This window comes from Muscardinus avellanarius (assembly GCF_963383645.1).
Source record: "Muscardinus avellanarius genome assembly, chromosome: 1".
NCBI lineage: Eukaryota > Metazoa > Chordata > Mammalia > Rodentia > Gliridae > Muscardinus > Muscardinus avellanarius.
In genome coordinates, this window is record NC_137786.1 from 129,634,174 (window position 1) to 129,657,142 (window position 22,969).

Sequence of the window (22,969 nt, forward strand, 5' to 3'; positions counted from 1 at the left end):
TACCTTCCCCCAAACACATCAGAACTTCACATGGAAACTTGGAGTGGGACTGAGGGGTGAACATGATCCCTTTCTGCCAATCTATTCCAATCTGACATAATGAAACAAGGTATTCATGATGGTGACTACACATGAAATCTGGTGATTTTTAAACCTTCAAAAAAGCTTAAACTATATTCTGAGTAGTTTTAGAGTTGTTATTGATGTTATAATTAGCACTCTCACTGTAGTTGAAAAACTCTGGCATCCATAATTGAATAATCAATGAACAGGACACATTAATTTTATTGCGTTGAAAATTTAACCTAATAAAAATATTTAATTTAGCTGGGCGTGGTGGTGCACGCTTGTAATTCCCATGCTTGGGAGGTGGAGACAGGAGGATCGCGCAGGTTCGAAGCCAGCCTCTCTGGCTTAAGAGACTCTGTTTCCAAATAAAAAATATAAAAATAGGTCTGGGAGTGTAGTCCGGAGGTAGAAGGGCTTCCAGGAACCTCAGTACCACACACACACACAAAATTCAATTTAGCTGAGTGTGCTGGTAGATACCTGTAACCCCAATATTTGGGAGGCTGAAACAGGAGGATCATAGGTTCAAGGATAGCCTCAGCAACTTATTGAGCCCTCAGCAACTTAGCGAGAGTCCCTGTTTCAAAATGAAAAATAAAATAGGGCTGCAGGTATAGCTCAGAGACAAAAACAAACTATCACTATCACTCACACACTATCTTACTCTCTCTCCCCATATATGTATGTATGTGTATATATATAATAACTTAATTATTAATTAACTTGAATACATGTTCAATTTAATTATAGTCAAATTTGAGTATCTAGTAACAACTCCAAATATAACTGTTTCTTCATTAAGTTTATTCCCATTTCTTAGGCATTAAAATGGCTGAAAGGAACTTCTTATTTTAATTGTTGAGTGCTGTCCCCCTACTGCCTTCATTTTCAATATTACTAGTTATTACCTTTTGAGAGCAGAAGCATAGAAAATATTCTCAATTCTATAGGCGACTTCTACTGAGGAAAGCAGCCTGTAGACAGTTAAGTGCTTACAAACCCATTTCTACAGAGGCTCTGAGGGTTAAAGTCTGTCAAATATGCTGGTTTAGAGACAACAAAATGATAATAATGGCACTCCACAGATAAAACACATCAATAGTAAAGTACAAAGTAAAATTCAGAAAGAAGCAAATCATATTATTTAGGCTCCAAATTGCCTATAGCTAGAGTTCAACTGCAACACTGAGCCGTGCTATAGCTTCTTCCATACTACTGAGAGGACAAATCTTCTATCTGCAGACTTTTTAAAAACCTGAGACAAAGCCTACCAGACCAGTCTTTCCGGCAGTTACAAGCTTTAGCAGTATGACACACAACTTAATATCTCCAAAGTAACTTTATGATACCAATTGCCAGTGTGCAGGGAGATACTAGAAGCACAGCTCTGTAAAGCACAGTGAACCTTGACACTAAGGTGGGACATGAGGTTCTTAATTACCCAAGTTTTGTGATTCTCCAGTAATCCCCAAGTAATCTTGCTTTTTTTTTTTTTGTAATACTTCTACATTAACAATTACTCTAAATTGGTTTTCAGAACTCTTCTGGAGTAATTTAAGACAAGTCTGAACTTGGATTAATTTCTGAGGGCATAAAGGAAGATAGTTTGTACTTAGATAATAGCCTCAGCAACTAAGGTTATTTGATTATATGAGTCAAGTTGTGAGATCTGTAATAAATTCAGAAAGTCAAGAAGATAAAATTAGAGGGTGATGGTGGAGATATATAATACCTGTGGAGATTGTTCCGATTAAACCAAAGGTATAATAAAGTATGAGTGTGATGTTTGTATAATGTCTAACATTCAGTGGATTTTCACACATCATAGATAATATCCTGTCTTTTGTTCAGTTCTCAACAGATTAGATAACCACTTGGTAGAAATTTAATAGAGGGGAATACAGATATAGGCAACTGAGCTACATGATATTTAGGGTTTTCTTAGAAACTCCTGAACTCTATCATTCTAAGTCTCTGTTGTACAATTTTAAATACTCTATGCTGTATGATTGTAGGAAAATATTTGAATTTAATTTGAAATTCCATATACTTATTTCTATTAAATCATAAAGATATCTTTTCGTGCAAATAAATATGAAGAAAGGATTTTTCTCCAGACAAATATCTAATGGATGAAATGGACTAATGTTTTAAAAACCCTGCTCTTCAACGGAAAGTCTAAAAAGCACATTTTAAGCAAAGAGAAAAAAAAAATTGCTGACACAAAAGACTTATTGAGCTGGGTGTAGGAGCGCACACTTGCAATCCCAGTACTTGGGAGGCTAAGACAGGAGAATTGTGGATCACAGACAACCTCAGCTACTTAATAAGGCCTTTGCAACTCAGTGAGACCCTATTTCAAAATAAAGAATAAAAAATAGGGCTAGGGGTGTAGGTTGGAGGTAAAATACCCCTAGGCTCCATCCCTAGTTCCACAAAACAATAAAAAAAAAGCACTGTACATTTGGTTGAGGCCACTATATCTTTCTCCCTAATTCTATTTTCCCTACACATAGAACATTTATCCTAAATTATTTATCACACACTCACCTTTTTATACCTTTATAATTCCAAGTATACAAATACACCTTTATAATTCCCAGTATACAAATGTAACCATAAACACTACAGATTACTGTTTTGTGTGTTTTTAAAATTCACAGAAATGGAATCATATGAAATCAAACTTTGAGCATTGTGTATTTTGAGATGTGTCCATGGCACTTTGGCTCAGTACATTCATTTTAACTGCATTAGAATTTTCCTTCTCATTTCCTATCTCCTGCTTTCATTTATAGTTTCCAGGCTTTTGTTTTTTTTCAGTCAACATTGCACTGAGCAATCTAATCTAAAATGTGCTTTCTGGGCACCAAAGAGGGGACTTTTTTAGCAAGCATGTTTAGGAGAAATGTTGGATTGGGGACTAGGCTACTTTTCAACCATATTTAAACTCACTAAAACAGCCTAAGGAATTATTATCTGTGAGTTCTCAGCCAGTTAATTCTGTCAACTCTAATTCTCAAGATAACCTAATACCCATATTGAATCCTTTTCTTTAGTTTATGTGATACTATACTATAATATCTAACATATAGTTTGTACGGAATAAAAATATAAAGTAAGCATAAAATGTTAGCAGTTGTATTTGAAGATTTAAAAATACATACTTGAAGCAATGGCCTAGTAACTGAAAGCTTCTATGGCGTTCTGATAATAACACAAATACAAGTTGAGTTGCCTTAGACAAAATGTTTAGAACCAGAAGTGTTTGAGCTTTCAGATTTTTTCCCCTTTGATCCTAGAATATTTACATATAGATAATGAGGGATTTATGAGATGGGACTCATGTCTAAATTTTAAAAATTGTTTTCTGCACTCCTTCTACACATAGTCTGAAGGTAATTTTATGTAATATTATAGTGCACTTACGCTTTACAACTCATCACATGGAGCTTCATGTTGGTGCTCAGAGTTGCAAGCTTTGGAGCATTTCAGATTGGAGATGTTTAACCTATAGTTTAATGGAGATGATATGTTTGCTTATGACCCATGTCAGCTAGCCATGTGCTATTGAAAAAATACTGAATCAACAATGTGCAGAAATAGTTTTAGTCTCGGTTCTGAAAATAGTTCATTGTAAAATTTTAGCCAAGGAAATTAACCAGTTTAGGCCTCAGTTTAATAATATGAACAATGAGAAGCTCAACCAGCAATATAAATTCTAGATTTTAATAAAAATTCAAAGAAATCATGAAGTAAAAGAAAATATAAAGTTCAAAGAACCACAGTACGCTCTAAAGCTTATGTAAATTATCTTTGCTTCAGAACAATTTATCAGAAGAATAAATCGTTTAAAACTTTGTTGCAGAGTTTGTGAAAAAAAATTGGGCTTTCCAAATTATCTCAAAGTGAAGATAAAAAGATCACTATTAAAGGTTATTGTTTAATGCATAGTATATTAGGCTAAGCATTTTTAAATTATTTTATTTACTTTCTTTCATGAATGCTTAAATAGTAACAAGGCATCTTTCTATAACTCATCTACATAACATACCTACAATTGTTTCCAGGACTTGAAGCACAATTGCACTATCTTTAATAGTGCAATTTATTTATTTCTTTGGTTTATTTACTCACAAGTTCTTAGTTAACAATACAATGACAGTTTATCATATTGTTTTTATTAGTAAAAACCATATATAATAAAGATTAATTTTTGGCCTAAGTTTTAGGAATTTACTGAAGTAAAAGAGAAAAATAAGGTACATTTTAATAAAATTATGAACTTGTGACAACTTAAATCTTAGTATGTTATTACTCAAAAATCAAAATCTTCACTGTCTCTGAAGGTACCACTGAATCTAGATTCTAATTTAAAATCAGGTATACAGTAGTTTTTCAGCCTTGGATTTCATCCCCCCATTTCTCAAGTACATATCCCAGTATTCTTTAGATAAACTGAATGTCTAATTTTAATATGCTACTGAAGTTATGGCTTCCACAATTTTTTGAGGCAAGTAACAGCTGCAAGAGGCTCCCACAGTGAGTATATCTGGAACCAGCCCAGGAATGAGTTTCTGGAATGTGGACAGTTATATCAGTTTGATATCTGAACATTCCAAACTCAAAGGGAGGAAACCAGGTATCTGAGAAATGCCATGATCACTCAATGCTAAATTTAAAATGGCATTGACAGTAATGGCTCTTGAACTAAAATGGGAACTCTACTAACAGTTATGTAAGTCAAACAGGCTTCCATTTACTGATGGAGAAAAGAGAAGCCATTTCCAAAGGCATTACTGATGGGAATGTGAATGAATGAATAACACTAGTGGTCTAGAAAATAAATCTGTAGTAAATTTTAGAGAAGAAACTTTTAGACACAGTAAAGATAGAAACAATCAATTTGGGAGAAAGAGAATTTTGACTTCTTCACAATCTCACAATTCATGTTGAATGGCATGCCTAAAATATTTGGAAATGTGAATAAAACTCTTTTCTTCAAGATTAAGAATGAAACCAAAGCAACACCATGCATCTGCCCTTCATAGAGAAGTACGGCAAGCCTCAACAGGGAGCTAGCATGTGCCAGGGCTTCGATAGTAGTGTTCCCCGGGAAAACGGCCATAGGGTTAGTAATGTAACACTCTTACTACTTTACATATTTACTTTTCCAGATACCACATATTTCGGATACAAATATCAAAGAACACTCAAATTTATATTATATGATTTTAAAGTTGATAAAAATAAGCTATACTTATTTCTGCTCAAAATATTTGCTAATTTTATTTTAAAAATTAAATACAAATTAAAATATATGTGAATGATTTTGTTCCTCAGTTCTGTACAAAAACAAAGTAAGGGTTGTTTTTTATAACTTGGTGACTTTACCAACTCAGTTATTATATAAAAGAGTATGACTAACTTCATTTCTAAAAACAGAACAAAAGGAAGATTTGCATTTTACCAGAGGCGAGTAGGAGGAAGCATGAGGTGGATATAAATTCCTGATGCTAAAAGCATTTTTAACACTAGAATGGGATGTAACATACAGGTTTTAGATTGTTAAATCTGTTAAGACTTTTAAACTTTCTGGGTTCTTTATTTTTCCAGGATGAACCAGTATTACTTGATAAGATGCTTAAAAACTAGTACTATTTCAAGAGGACATTTGTTTGCATATTTTCTCTTAAAAATTAAAATACAGCCGCCACATATCTTAGGAATTCAGGTACACCAAAGGTAAACTACCAAACACTACATAAAGTTCTAGTAATCAAAATGGTGAGAAAACTCTTTTTTTCTGTAGATTATTTTTCTTACTAGATTAAAAGGTACTCATATTCTCTTTAATGTCACATAATCCTATGCACTTTATTAAGTTATGAAGTTTGATGTGAAACACAGATATGATCATAGATAATTTCTGTATGGGAATTTGTGGGGTTTTGGGCAGAAAGTAGAGGGGAAAGTTTCTACAGGCAGAGAGTATGGGATAAAAAAATGAGGTCCCTTTAAAGGCAAAAGCCCTGGAACCAAAGACCTGACCTTTAGCATGGTGAACAAGGGCACAAGTTTGTAATCAGATAGAACTGGGGTTTGGAAGCCAGTCCCTAATCACTTTCCAACTGTAAGATCCTAAACAAATGATGTCCTGAAACCTCAACTCCTTCACTATTCAATGAGAATGACCATCATCATCATCATCATCATCATCATCATCATCATCATCATCATCACTCAAAGCCCAATGACACGTACATGAAATGGTATATGCCAGGCACCAGAGCTATTTTTACTACAGCAATTTCTCTCTTTTCTTTTTTCTGAAAACAGAGAAGTCCCCTTAGCATAGGGCTGACCAGGAAATTGACCCAGCTTTCCACATCAAGTTCTTCTAATCTGGCTTTACACTCCAAATGAGAACTAAGCTCAGGAAGGAAGGGTGTACACAAACACAGGGGCCTATCTGTTTTTTCTCCTATATTTTCCTTAAGTGTAAACTTAACCTAGGTTATTTTAGATTTATGTTCTCCTACTGAACAGAGTATTATATAATGCTTTTAAAAAAGAAATACCGTTTCAGACCACTGTTGTATGAATGACAAGTGCTTAAAAAAAAAAAAAAAGCTGTCCATGAAAAAAAAAAAAAAAAAAAAAAACCTAAATTCTGAAACCTTCTCATTCATGGTTTTGGAAATTAAAATACTAATAGTCATTTAAGAGTGTAAAAATCTTACAGTCTTGGAAACAAATACATTTAACAGGGCTGATTGTGATTCAGAGAGAATACTGGTCTCCTTGCTATTTTAATGAAATAACATAATAAAAAGCATTTATCTCCAAGGCCTAAAGAAGCACTGTATAAATATGAAATGTTATCTTAGTATTAACCTCTGAGAGCTAATACGAACTGTTTCATGGGCAGATATGGCCATTCTTGCTAATGCCAGTAGGGCAAGGAGGCTCAGTGCTTGAAGGGTAAGAGAAGAAAGGTTACTTCCTTATGCTAAAGAAAGCAGACTCTTTACAAAGAGTCTGACACACTCTTTTACGTTAATCAGCACTGCCTATTAATCAGTCATTAAAATATTGCTAACTCACCCATTTAAAACTATGATAAACTTATATCATATATATACTTATTGCTTAAGATATAAAGTATGTTCCTTTTACCATGAAAATGTTTCTTATGTTAACCTCAGGTCTAGAAAAACATCAAGAAGTAAACTGACCAGAAACAGCAGAAAATTAGGCATTCCTGAAGCTGACTAGAAAAATAATACCTACATGGTACAATTAACAAAACCCTACTTCAAGAAGCCCTACTTCAAGAAGTGATTACATCTCCACAAACAAGACAAATACATCAATTTCTCAATTTCTAGATAATTAATAAACCACTCACCTGTATAACCATGGTAAGAAGTGCCAGAATATAATCTAAAAATAGTCTCTGAAATATTCTAAATGTTATTTGGATCTAGTATTTCATAGGTGACTGAGGTCTCCTTACCTCTTGCTGTAGTACAAGTTTTAGGACCAGTATTTAAGATTATTCCAGATGACTGAACTCAGCAGGAGACAGGCTACGGTGGCTCTGCATTCCATACAGAAGCACAGACAATGAATCATAATCACCGGCTCAGACCTCTTCCATCCTGCTATGCCTCCAAGTCAGGTCTCAGTTGTTTTGGGGTCCCCCCTTCCAGCAGCACGCTCCTGGGCCCTGACTTGGGGGTGCTGGAGTCAGCTGTGTGGAAAGCTCAGCCTTCATGAGCTCAAGCTCCTCTCTCAGCACACAGAGCGTTGCCACACCACAGCAACGCCCAGCCTCAGCTCTCACTTGCAGAACAGGCTTCCCCAGTGTGGCTCCACCCATCCAGCTCCCACAGGTGAAGGCTTCCTACTTGGAAAACACCCTGTGAACCTGGCCCATAGCTACATCCTTCCTCTTTTGCAAATTACTTGCTGCTCAGTTGTTTGTATTTTCTAAACAGGTGGGAGAGAGTATTTTCCATAAAAATGATAGGACTTTAGGCCCCAATAAAATTGAAAAACTATGTTATCAAGTACAGAGCATTGCTAGTAAAAAGTTGAGTCATAAAACTAACAGCGACTGCCTAAGAAAACAAACCTTTAAGCTTTGCTGATACTGAGTTGTGATATTACACTAACATGCTTTTAAGAAGCATCAGTTCACACTATCTCTGCGTAAAAAATTTAGAGAAAGACAATCTCTTATTAGAAAAAAAAGATTTTTTGAGTACCCAAAATTCAGATAATAAATGAATTTCCTAGGTATGAACTTCATCCACTGCCCAGGTGTGAAGTATGTATCAGTTCTTTTAAACCTTTGTCAGAAATAGTCACTGGCAAAGTATAAAACCTTTGACAAGTACTACCCAATTAGTATTTAACCAATCTGAATTTGTGACCTTTTAAAACATTATTACTAGTTATATTCATAAATGCAATATGTTAGCCAGGCATGGTGGTACACACTTGTAATTCCAGTACTTGGGAGGCTGAGACAGGAGGATCACCAGTTTGAGGCCAGCCTCAGCAATTTAGCAAGACTCTCAGCAACCTAGGGAGACACTCTATTTAAAAACAAAAAATAAAATAGGGCTAGGGGTATAGCTTGGAGGTAGAATGCCTCTGGATTCAATCCCCAAGTACCACAAAAACAAGGAAACAGAGGGAGGAGAATCTTTGATAATTACTACCAAATTAGTGTTCAGCCACTCTGAATTTGTGACTTTAAAACATTTTTACTAGTTAACTGCATAAATATAACATATAGCAGAGATTAAATACGTATACTAAATAATACTAATTGTGCACGCTGTATTGGAATTATTTAAAGATATAAGTGAATTGGAAACACTGACACTATCTTCTGTTCCAAATGATTTTTATTAAGTCCAATGTAAATTCCACCTTCAGATATTGTTTATTTATCTTTAACTAATAAAATAACCTTGTATCCTTATTGCTATAATGTTATATGCCAGATGCAATTATAAGTACTTAAAAATTATTCATCACAATCCCATGAGGTTGATTCTATTATTATTCCCCCTTATAGATGAAGAAACCAGGGCAGGGAGGTTGAACAGCTGGCAGAGATGAGGGGCCCAGGGAGCATTCATCATATACCCGGCTCCAATCTCATGCTGCTGACTGATAGATTCTGTCCTTCCTCCTTGAACATAGCTCTGAATACAAAATGTAGATAAATGGTAGTTCACAAAAAGGAAAACAATGAATTAATGTGATTTAAAAATATGAAAGACCTTAGAGAATTCCCATATGTGACAGAAACAAAACATGTTAACATTTTACCAATGAAACAGCTGTGGATTTCTGGATTTTATTACATAGGGAATGAGGCTCTTAAAATTTATTCACAGTGGAGAAGACAAACCAACTCTTCTTCATTTCAAACTAAAAAACATCCCTCCCTCCTAGTCCTTTCTTTGGTCAATATTACACACAGGCAAGGGAAAAAGAGAAAAACAGGGAAAGAGAAAAGAAAAACTGTAGAAAGTAACTTGGAGATGCTTAGTATAACTCACAGGACTATTGCCCAAGATATAAACAGATAAGGATAACTAAATTCCACAAAATTTTTACTGGGTATGAGAATTACAAAATTAGGAGAACTCTCATCTAAAACCCCAAAGATTGTTCTCTATGCCATCTAATAGCACAGGGTAAGACACTGAGTACAAGCTGGGCATGGTGGCGCATGCCTGCAATCCCTGTACTTGGGAGGCTGAGACAGGAGGATCACAGGTTTGGGGACAGCTTCAGCAAGTAGTGAGGCTCATCAATCTAGCAAGACTCTCTTTCCAAGTAAGAAAAGTCAGGCAGGGAGTTTAGCTTGAAGGTAGAATGCCTCTGGGTTCAACCCCCAGTACAAGAAGAAAAAAATAAAAAGAGAAAAAGGAAAAGGGAAAAAAAGGAAAGAAACTTAATGCAAGCAAAAGCTGATGGATGTGGAAAGAGACCTGCACTCTCAACTGAATCATACTGTGATGGTGTCAATTTCCTGGTTTTGATAATAGAGTACTATAAAGTCATGTAAGATGTAAGAACTGGGAGAAGTTATGATTATAGGGAGACCTCCCTATTTTGCAATTTCTTCTGAGACCATTTCAAAATAAAAAGGAAAAAAATGTCTGTCTGAAAAAGCACTGTGCTGTGTAATCCAGTGACTATGACAGAGGAGATCATTTTTCATTTTTCTCTCATAATCAACAGATTGTCTGGAGGCTCTTTACCCATGAAGGCCTAGGACGTATCTTTGTGTGGTTAGGTGGAGGTGTAACAAAAGAAGCCACTGAAGGGCAATGGCTATATTCCATTATTTTACTATGAAAATTATCCAAATGATACTTCATACTATGTCTGCAAACATATCCAGAATCAGATCTCATCCACCTCACCTCTTGCTGGCTCATTCCAACAGCCACTGCTAGTCTCTGCTCCCACCTATGTCCTCACTTACTCTGCTTCAGCAACCTGAGTGATCCTTTTAACAAGGCAGATCAGATGGAACAAGTTTGCACAAAACCTTCACTGCCTTCCTACATAATTTCAAATAAAGGCCCAAACCAGGTACCCAGGCCCCAGAAAGGGTCTGCTCCCTCTCCCCTCTGACCTGTCTCATCTCTCTCTAGCTATCCTGGCTTCCTGCTGAACCTATAGCAAGCTGGACATACACCCAATTCTATATCTTAAGATTCCTTGAGCTTTTCTTTGGAAATCTCTTCCCCCAAGTATGAGCATCTCTTCCCTCTTAGTCTCTTCAGGTCTTTGCTCAAAAGTAACCTTCTAATGAGCCCTCCCCGGACCATGATGCCCTCCAGAACTTATAACCAACTCCACATGGCCACATCCCAGCACTCCATTCTGTATTACTTTATTGGCTGTTTTTCTCTATTATACCTGTCTATCTACTTTATTTACCTCTCTTACTCTCATCAAAGTGGAATATACCACAATGATTACTGTATTCACTGTTTTAACCACAGTACTTTTTTTTCTTTTTTTCTTTTCTGTGTGGTACTGGGGGTAGAACCCAGGGGCTTTTCTACCTCCGGGGTATACTCCTAGACCTATTTTTTACACTTTATTTGGAAACAGGGTCTCACTAAGTTGCTGAGAGCCTCACTAAGTAGGTGAGGCTGGCTTTGAACCTATGCGATCCTCCTGTCTCAGCCTCCCAAGTGCTGGGATAACAAGCATGTGCCACCATGCCCAGCTTAACCACAGTACTTTGTATGCACTCAATATATTCTTGATCAGGGGCCTGAAGTGTAGCTTGGTGGTAGGGAGCTTGCCTACTATGTGTAATAATCTAAGTTTGATCCTCAGCACTCCAAAATATAAAAATTAAAAATAAATAAATAGCCAGGCATGGGTGGCACATGCTTGTAATCCCAGTACTTGGGAGGCTGAGACAGTGGATCACAGGTTCAAGACCAGCTTCAGCAACTTAGTGAGGCCCTTTGCAACTTAGCAATGCTCTGTTTCAACATAAAAACTTTTTAAAAATTGGGCTGGGGGTATAGCTTAGAGGTAGAATGCCCCTGGGTCAATCTCCAGTATGAATAAACAAACAAACAAACAAACAAATAAATAGTTTCCTGGTTAGTAAATGACTGAATAATAGACATAACCAAAAATGAAAAAGTCTATTTACCTAGGGCCAGGAGAAAACTTATTAGGGTTAGGGACCTACTCTCAACCCTGACAAAGACATATGTGACAGGCCAGGAAGCATTTTTGATAACTACAATATAAATTGTTAATGGTTATAACCACCAATCAAAAACTGTTTCAGATCATTTGTCACTATTTCCAAATAAGTAACAGAAACAGTGGCTACTATAGGCTAAACTAAAATTAGGATCAATGTCCACCAGGAGTTTTGTTAGTATCGCAGAATTTCAGGCCCCATTCCAGATCTAATGAACATGATCCGCAGCTTAACAAGAGCCTTAAGTGGACTGAATGAACACTCAGGTGTGTAAGGCAGTGGTCCAGGGAGCTCACAAGGGCACAGTCAGTTGTTTCAGGCAGGAGAAGAGCATAGGCAGAGGAGTGGGAAGCCTCAAGTATCCTGGGAGGACAATAAAGCAACACAATACCAAAGATAAATATTGGTAAGAAATGGCCAAAACAGGTCACAAAGATAAATTAGTTCCAGTGTTGGTGAAGTACCTTATATACTAGAGTAATAATTTGTAAGTAACCCTGGCACAGGAGGGAAATCACCAAAGTTTTCTAAATAGTTATATGATCAAAGTCATATTGTAAAAATTGAACTTAGTTGTAAATATTAGGATTTAACAGGCAGTAACCACACACTCTCTGCATATATCTCCTGTGGAGAAATAAAGAAGAATGACACAAGTTGTCACTTGAGCACAATTTAGTAAACCAGTGAAATAACTGCTATTAAGTTTGACCAGGGTTAGAGAGATGGATCAAAAAAGCTCCCATGGAAGAAATGGGTTATGGCCTAAGTCTGAAATATAACGGGGCCTGCAAGCCTTAAAATGGCAAAGAAGAGGGTGTGGTGGTACATCCCTATAACCCTAGCTACTAGGAGGCAGGAGAATCATAAGTTTAAGGCCAGCCTGGCCAACTTAGTGAGACCTTGAATCAAAGCAGAAATGTAAAAAGGGCTGGGTCTGTAGCCAGTGGTAGAACATTTGCCTAGCATGTATGAGGTCCTGAGCTCAATTCTCAGTGCCTTAAAAAAGTGGTAGGGAGAGAACATTTCAGACTGTAGGGACAGTAGGACAAAAGGAAAAGCTGTGAAAACAAGTGACATGTTTTCAGAGAACACAGAAGTAGAATCAAGCCCAGTGTATAGGGAAACTGACAAAAATAGAATAAGAAGGAAGATGACTAGAAATGCCATGGAGTTATGCTTTATACCTAGTGAAAAAATACAGGTTTTTAAAAACATGAACAGGCATTAGCAAGAATGATGACTGAAGACAAAATCTGCAAAATTAAGGAGGTATTTAAAAGCAATTTCCTTTTTCTCAATTTAACCCATCTTTTGCCCCAATTTCTATTCTATTTATAAAGCCCTTGTGGATATTCAAATACATTTTATAGGAGACTTGAAAAGGAAAACACTTCAATAGACATGATGTACATATACAAACTTATCTAAGCCAATCACTGTGTTGAGCACAGGAAGGTGGGGAGGGAAAGGGAGTGGCGGGGGGGGGGGACTGGGGCAGGACTCAACGGACGCTGTGTGAATGCATGCCTCTATCACTGTCGCCCTAGACTTCAATCAAGGCATATGATTACAATGCACCAACAAAACATATGTTTTCTTTGCTCTCATTTTAATAAAAGTAAGAAATATTAAATAACAGTTTTGAGAAACTGAACAATAAACTTTATTTTACATTATATAGTGGGAGGAATTCTGGGTTATGAGTTAATTAAATGCACATGAGTTATCTACGTCATGTGCTTTGTACACCTGGCATCATAGTAAGGCTACCAGTGACAACTGTGATGACTGTTAGGTATCAGAAGACTTCACAAGCCCAAGTTTTGAAGCCTCAGGCAAATCTCCAGCTCTTTTGAGTCTCATGTGTTAAAAGAGGGTTGGAACTAGGTGGCACACACCTGTAATCCTAGTTCTTGAGAGGCTGATACAGGAGGACCACAGGTTTGAGGGTAGCTTCAAAGCAACCTAGTGAGACCCTGTTTCAAAATAAAAAAAATAAAAGGAGCCAGGTGTGCTGGCGCATGCTTTTAATCCAAGTACTTGGGAGGTAGAGACAAGAGGATAGCAGGTTTGCAGCCAGCTTCAAAAATTTAGAGAGGCCCTCTGCAACTTAGTGAGACCCTGTTTTAATGTAAAAGAATAAAATCAGTGGGGTGGAATATCTCAGAGGTACAATAGTCCTGAGATACATTCCAAGTACCATGCATAAAAATAAACAAACAAACAAACAAATGGGCTTGGGATATAGCTCAAAAGTAGAATGATCCTGGGTTTGATCTCCTATACCCTCTCCCAAAAAAGTGGGGGATTAGGGTGGGGCAAGATGCAATTATATCTCCTATCCCCATCAACTCATAGGGTTGCACTAAGATTCTCAAGTATAATTAAAAAATAGAAATACAAGTATTCATAAACTCTGGTGTTTTTCCTGACACAGAATAAGAGAATCTTATCCTGATCTGTTCTGTGCAATGTACTCAGGAAAAAAAAACCTCCCCAAACCTTCTAGTATTTTAGTACTCCCCTGACTCTTACAGCAAAGCTTCCTGGTGTGCAAACCCTGGCACTGATTCCGGAAGTATCAGCTCCCAGAGCACAAGCAAGCATGTGTGCAATGGAAAGACCATTCAATACAACACTCCAAGGAAAGCAAGTAAAAACTGAGACTGCCTTGCCAGGCGTGGTGGTGCACCCTTGTAATCCCTGCATTGGGAGGCTGAGACAGCAGGACCGTGCAGGTTTGAAGCCAGCCTCCCCTGGCTTAAGAGACCCTGTTTCCAAATAAAAAAATATAAAATAGGTCTGAGAGTGTAGCCCGGATGTAGAAGGCCCCTAGGTTCCATCCCCAGTATCACCAAAACAACAACAACAACCAAGAAAATTTTTTTGACGTCCTTTACTTGATACTTAAATATGTAGTCATGCAAATAACACAGCTGCCAAGGAGCAGAGAGCTGGAAAGTCAAAGAAAGAACAGACAGAAAACAGCCCAGAAATAAGCAAATGAAAAGGAAAAGAAAACTGTAATGAGACAAAATTGTAAGAAAAATATCAGAAAGCAAGGTACTGGTTTCTTAAAAGAATACTGTAAAGAATTATATTTTTTAAAGGACCTTTCAGGGACGAGGATGTGGCTTATCCAACATGTGCAAGGTCCTGAAGTTGATCCCTAGCAACACACCCACACATATGTATGCGTGCATGCCTATGCGCACACACACACACACACACACACACACACACACACACACCTCCTCCCATTCCCTGTGATACTGGGAATTGAACCTAGGGAAGCTTTACCACTGAGCTATACTTCTAGTCCTTTTTACTTTTTATTTTGAAACAGAGTCCTGTAAAGTTACCAAGCCTGGCCTTGAACTTGCAATCCTTCTTCCTTAGCCTCTTGAGTTGCTTGAATTACAGGAGGTGTGCCAACATTTGTCTCTATAGGCTGATCTTGATTAATGAGGGTCTACATCTGAACATGTGTAAAATTATGAATGTTAACCTGGTTAACATTCATCATGGTTAACCTGGACAACCATTGGTGGGAGGGGGGAAGGGAAAATGGGGGCGGGGGGAGAGGGCACCAAATATAATTTAAATGTATACTATTTATGTTCAATAAAAAAACTGTTAAAAGAAAAAAACAATTATGCATAGAATATTCTTCTGGATGGGAGGAATATTTAAAAACTGCAAAGTAACCAAGTCAAAATGGCAAAGGTCAACGCAGATATTTCTCCAAAGAAGGCCTATAAATGGGCAACAAGCACATGAAAAGATTAACATTATTACATTTCTGTAATTGCTGCCTGTCAATAAAGCATTGTCAATATGGCAGATTGTTCTCTCCAGTTCATCCCAATTATCAACCTACTTCCATCTCAAAAGGTGACCACTATCCTGACTTCAAACACCACAGAACAGTCTTCAACTCAGGACTGCAAATGCTATGGTTTATGTTCTTGTGGAATGACATGGTGTACTCAAGTATTTATCAAGCATCTTCCCTCAGCATTTATTTTGTGAGATTCATCTTACGTAGTTACATGTAAATGTAACTCACTGCTTAACAGGAACCTACGAATGTATCCTTTATGTAGTTTTTACTAGTTTCTGACAACTGGAAGTAAAGCACTAAGAGCATTCCTGTATGTGTCTCTTGATCTATGCACATGAAATTTTACGTGCATGTATCTAAGAGTGAACTGCTGGGTGCAAGGCACACATGTGTCAACTTTAGTAGATAATGCCACACAATACTCTCATCAGCAGTATCTGAGAATTCCCATCTTTGCCAACTTTTGGCCATCCTGGGTAGTCAATATGGCTTTAACCTGCATCTTCCAAAAGACTTCCAAAAGATGTTGAACATATTGTGATATGCTTATTGCGCACGTTGGCTATTTACTGTGAAACACTTGTTTTCACCAATTAAAAAAAAGTTTACTCATTAGAACTTTGCCAGATATGTGTTCTGCAAATATCTTCCCTGCTTTGTGATGCCCATCTTAAAAGTATACTATGATAAAGTTTGTTGTTTTTTGGTACCAGGGTTTAAACCATAGGCATTCTACCTCCGAGGTATATTACAACCTTTTTTACTTTTTTCTTGTGAAAATAGGGGCTCACTAAGTTTCTGAAAGTCTTGCTAAATTGCTGAGATTGGCCTCTAACTTGCAATTTCCTGTCTCAGCCTCCCAAGTATTGAGATTACAAGTATGTACCATCATCCCTAGTTGATTTAGTTATTAATTTTAATTAAGTTTATTTATTAACCTTTTTAGTTATGATTAATGCTTTATGTAACCAGCATCATGAAGAAAGTCTACTAATATTGTTTTGTTTGTTTAGTGGCCCTGGAAATTGACCTCAGGGCCTCATGCATTCTAAGCAAGTGTTCCACCACTGAACTATATATACCCCAGATGACTTTATTTTCTATTTTTCAGACAGGGTCTCATTAGGTTGCCCAGCTTATCTCAAACCTTCAACCCTCCTGTGTCAGGATTCCTAGTTCCTGGAATTACAGGGGTACACCACTGCCTATGTTCTATTATCTTTTAAATATTTCATTGGTTCACCTTGCACAAACAGATCTAAAATTCTCCTGGAAAGGATTTCTGTATGTGGGGTTGGAGTCAGGCTTCTACTGTATCTCTGGATGTCTACTGACCTAATCCCCTTTATTGAAATGACTGTCAATGACACCTTTGCCATAAATGAGGCATCTCTAGGTGCATAGATTGTTTCTGGAATCTTCTACTCATCTATTTGTCTATCCTTGCATCTGCAACAGTGTCTTAATTAATGAAGTTTTTATAACAAATTTTTGTACCTATTACAATAAGTCTCCTACTATTTTTGTTCTTTAAAGTGATCTTGGATTTCTTGACTCTGTATTTCCATTTAATTTTAAAATCAGTTTAGAATCAGTGGTCAATTTCCACAAAATCCTAATTCGTTGCTTGGGAGCATTTATCAGTAACTCTGCCTGGGTTCTGGCCTCCAATTTCTCTTCTCTTAGCCCTGTGACTGCCTCTCCTCCATCAGTAAATACTCAAGGGAATGAGGATCCCAAATGCTGAGATGACCCCCCATCCATATTTCATATCTGCCCCACCTCAGCTCAGAAATTGTCTACTGTTTATTAACTCTCCTGTGCATCAAAGAGACACTCTTCAGCATTTCTAGCTGTCCTCAGAGATACGGCTTATCTAAACCTGTAGTCTTTCATTTCCACAAGTTCCTGCCTTAAAACTAAGCCTTGCTTTACTCCTCTCTTCGCCCCTTTCACTCTTCTCCTTTCCCTATCCTCCTTCTTTGCCTCCCTCCCTCCCTCTCTTCCTTCCCTTCCTCTCTGTCTTGTGAACAAGGTACCTAATGTAGAATGCCAACATGGAAATTAAATTAAAAAGGCCAAATGTTGATCCTAACAGTGAAAACTATGACTTGAGAATTGAAAATTTCAGATGGGCGCAGTGGCCCATACTTGCAATCCCAGGACTTTCGGAGGCTAAGAGAGGACTGCTGGTTCAAAGCTAGCCTTGGCAACATAGCAAAGTTCTCAGTAACCTAGTGAGACCCTGTTTCTAGATAAGAAATAAAACTGAGCTGAGGGTGAGCTTGGAGGTAGAATGCCTCTGGGTTCAATATGCAGTAACACACACACACACACACACACACACACACACACACACACACACACACAGAATTGAAAAATTTATTACAAGGACTCAAGAGAAGGCCTATACAACAGAATAATCACTGAACTTAAAGATAGGTCAATAGAAAGTATGACCCACTTGAGGAGAAAGGAAAGATATAAGGAGGATAGAGAAGTGGAAAATAAAGAACAGAGTCCAAGATCTGTGAGACAAGATTAAAAGATGTAATTGATGTATAAAGGAGAGAAGGCAAACAACTGGACAAAAATTATTTGAAGAGACCATAGCTGAGGACATTCAAAGACTGATGAAAGACAGTAACAAATAGATCCCTCTTAAAGTCCAAGCAACAGAGACACACAAAAAACACATACTTGCCCTTCTTCTTTTTCTATCATTCTTCTACCAAAAGGCTACTTTCTTACTTGAGGTCAAGCTTCTACCTTCCCTCTTTGTGCACACACATGCACACCTCCCCCTCACACACACCTTTTTGTTCTTAAGGCACCATGGATACTTGCTATCTTTGTCAGGACATGGTGACTCAAATTTTATTTTTGTATATAAAAATAATTGAACATATTGAGGACATAAAGAACAGCTTTAAAAGGAAAACTTTTCCTATTACCCTTGTTGTGTAATAGTATAGAGAGCTTTAAGTTTCCAGTCTCAAACTATAGCTGCATCTTTTAGATTTGGCATCTAACAGAGACAGATGGCAATGTTAAAAATAAACAGGACATTCAAGTTGCTTATACTGTAGGCAAAGACAGTTTTAAAGTGTGAAACAAGCCCAGGGCTGACTGAATTTACATCATCTTTACAGCATATACTAAGGATGCACACTTCCCCAGGCTAGCTCGTCACTGTGCTCACACAGGGTAGAACATGAGTCTGGAGGTGTGCTTGTTTTTTATTACTAAGTACTAATTCATAATTAACAATGACGTGTAGGTCTACAAATACCAAGCTATTTTCTACAACTATCAATAACCAATGATCTTTCTAATGTTAAAGCTTCTGAAGGTAATTATTAGAAATGGCACTTCCTCATTCAAAACATGAAAGTATTTGATGGATAGAGTTGACTTTTCTGACAATATTAAACTAAGTTTTGTCGAAGGTGAGAAATAATGACTAATAAAAGTTAAATTTATATCACAGGAAGATATATAAGACATTAAAAATCATGGTACATATTTCTTTCTTTTTTCTTTGTGGTAATAGGGATTGAACCCAGGGCCTTATGCATGTTAGGCTAGCACTACTACTGAACCACATCCCCAGCTTCAAACAAAACCTCACTGTTTGGTTTATTTTTATTTTTTTTATTGGTGCACTTTATTCATACATCATAATGGGATTAAAAAAAAAAACTTATGTAGTCATACATGCACACATCGCCCAGTTAGCCCCTACCCAACCCCCATCCCATTCCCTCCCCATCCCTCCTTCTCATGCTTGGCTTAGCAGTTGATATCTAATATTATAGCACTTTATCCAAAATTAACAATGATAATCTAACATAACAGATTCATTTGTCTGATATCAAACTTGTGATCACTTAGAGATAACATTTCTTTTTGCTTTCTTTCTTACCAGAGGATATTTTTTCCTTTTTTTCTTAAGGTGAAACTATCATACATTTTTTTTCAGAGAAAATTTATCCTAATGTGAAATATGAACTCTAAATACCCAAAACAATCTCAAAAAAGAACAAAGCTAGAAGATATACATTTTCTGATTTCAAACCTTATAAAGCTACAATAATCGAAACAGTGTAGTACTGCTATAAAGGCAGATATATAAACCAGTGAAGTAAAACAAAAAGCCTAGAAATAAATTCTTCCATATACGGTCAAGTTATTTTGGACAAGGTTTCCAAGAAAATTTGTGAAGGAAATAATAATCTTTTCACTAAATATTATTGAAAAATAATAATTACATGAAAAAGAATAAAATTGGACCCTTACCTAACACCATATACAAATATTAACTCAAAATAGATAAAAGACCTAAATGTAAATCTTAAGACTATAAACTTTTAGAAGAAAACCTGGGTCATAACACTTCACAACAGTGAAATTGGCAGTGATTTCTTGGTTATGATTTCAAAGGCACAGGAAACACAAGAATAAACAAACTTCCTAAAAAATTAAAAAATATTGTACATCCAAAGACAATATAAACAGAGTTAAAAGTTACTGATAGAATGGGATAAAATATTTCCAAATTCTTTATCTGAAGTTATATTATTATTCCAAATAGAAATCCTAAAAATTAGAAACAATAAAAGCAAACAATACAATTTAGAAATAGGTAAAAGACTAAAATAAATAATGAATCTCCAAAGATTTTAACCAATAAACACATGAATATATTCTTCTTTGCTTAGTTGCCTGCTGGATGGAAAATCTTGTTTCTCTGGTTCTGGTGTGTATTACCTATTTCTTCTTTGTAGTTAATCTCTTTGAGTATTTTCTCTAGCGCTGGTTTTGAAGACATAAATTCCTTCAGTTTCTGTTTGTCATGGAAGCTTCTTATTTCCCCATCTAATTTGATAGATAGTTTTGCTGGGTAGGACATTTTGGCTGGAAGTTGTTTTCTTTCAGAGTTTGGAATATGTTACTCCAAGCCCTTCTGGCTTTCATGACTTGGTTTGGGAAGTCTGGAGTGTGATTCTAATTGGTCTGCCTCTGAATGTCACTTGGCCTTTTGTTTTTGTTGCCTTTAAGATTCTCTGCTTGGCTACTACATTGGTCATTTTGACAATTATGTGGCGTGGGGAACCTCTTCTCTGATCCTGTCTAAAGGGAGTTCTATAAGTTTCCTGGTCCTGTGTATCGACCTCTTGCTCTCTGTTTGGAAAATTTTCTGCTATTATTTCTTTGAAGAGATTATTGATCCCTTTGGTTTCACCTTCTTTTCCCTCCTCTATTCTGATTATTCTTAGGTTAGCTCCCTTAAAATGGGCCCATATTTCTTCAATGTCAGATTCCTGCTGTCTGATTTTTTTTCTAAGTTACAAATTATGTGTTCATTTTTGGCGTGATCTTCTAGGAGCGAGATTCTATTCTCCATGTGGTCTAATTAACTGTTTATACTTTGAATTGATGCCTTTACGTCAATGATTGCTTCCTTTATTTCTTTTAGACTCTCTCTCTAAATTCTTTTTGAAAGTCCTGTATTATTTCTACAGTTATATTCCTAATTTGATCTTCTGGAGATCTCTGAATTTTGTGTTATCAGGTTCTGATAATATGGGGTTGTGGGCGTTCATTGCTCTATTGTTCTTCCTCTTTCCCATGATTTCAGAAGTTTGTGCCTTCTCTGGTTTCTTCCCTGGATCACCACAACTTTACTTAGGGTGCTCTGGATCTTGAGTTTGTGGTAATCTCAGGCACCACTACTCCTTTACTGGGTTGTATTGTGAAGTCTCAGACCTAGGGAGTTAATCGAGTCTGTGCGAAACCATGGGGGTGCCGAGCTGGGCGTTTTCCCACAGGGAGCTGTAACTCGAATGTGTTATCTCTGCCACCACTACTCCTTCACTGGGTTGGACTGCAAAATCTCAGACCCAGGGAGATTATCCTGGGGATTTCTCTGCGGTAATTTTACTCATGGTTATTGTGCGCACTGTCACAGGCGTGGTGGACTGGCCTCAGCTGCTGGCAATATGGCGCCATGGCTATGCCCTCGGCCGTGAGGCTGGCGCATTTCTTCTCTGGATTTGAGCTCCGTTCTGAGTCCCTGAAAGGCGTGATGAGCTTGTCCACTAGAAGTTTTAGATGTTTTTTGCGCTGAAAGAACTGCTGAATTACACCCGAATGATCCACAGCTGCTCACTTCATCTCCTTGTTTTACCTTTCCACTCTGCAGCCTGGGGCTGTGATGCATGATGGCGCTGGTGCGGCTCCGCAATCCGAGCTGGTTTCTTTTCTGTGCTCTGTTTGTTCTTCTAGTTTTCTTTTTCTCTGTCCCTTGTGTTTACATTTTTTATTTCTCTGCTGATAGTGTTTTCTGGCTATGAAAAGCGCTGATTTTGTGGCATTAGAGATCAATGTTAGCAGGACTTGTAAACGCTGCTTTTCTTGGTAGCCATCTTCCCAGATGTCAGTTTATTTCTTGTTTGTTTGTTTTGTGTATTAGTGGGGATGATACCATTTTATGTTGAATTTTAGTAATTTCAAAATAGTGACCATAAAATCCCATGATCATCTCAATAAATGCCTTTGAAAACAAAAATCCAACATCCTTTTTATGACACCACTAAACAAACTAGAAAGAGACGGGAACTCCTTTAATCTTATAAAGAGTGTCTATGATAACCCACAACCAACATCTTAATGGTGAAAGATTGAGCCTTTTCCCTAAGATCAGGCACAAGAGAAAGTAGGAGACTTCTATTTAATACTGTACTAAAGGTTCTCACTACAGAAACTGGACAAGCGTAATAAAGGGTATCCAAGTTGAAGTGGGAGAAAAAAAATATCCTGATTTGTATACAATATTATTTCATATATAGAAAACCTCAAAGAAAGTCAGGCATAGTGGTGGTGCATTCCTCTATTTCCAGAACTTGGGAGGCTCATGGAGGATCACAGGTTTGAGGCTAACCTCAGCAACTTAAAAAGAACCTCAGCAACCTGTTTCAAAATAAAAAAATAAAATAGAGCTGGGGTATTGCTTGGAGATTGAAACCCCTGTGTTCAATTCCCAATACCACAAAAGAGCAAAAAGAAAAAAGGAATGGCAGGAATCCCAAGGAATACATTAAACAAAGTTTTAGGATACACAAAAATCTTATTTCTATGCATTTGCTATAAATAATAGGAAAACAAAATTAAGAAAACAATTCCATTTATAATAGCATTAAATAAAATAGGATATTTAAATATATTTAACAAAATATAAGCAAATTTATACTCTGAAAACTACAAAACACTGAAAGAAA

The 22,969-nt window shown here is 36.9% G+C and overlaps 1 protein-coding gene across 2 annotated transcripts in view; it reads right to left on the bottom strand.

Annotated features, from left to right (window-relative positions):
- Window positions 1–22,969, bottom strand: part of ARHGAP32 (Rho GTPase activating protein 32) — a gene marked incomplete at both ends in the record, with an annotated part of 189,254 nt that overhangs the window by 42,326 nt on the left and 123,959 nt on the right. The gene's annotated exons all lie outside the window — the stretch shown is intronic.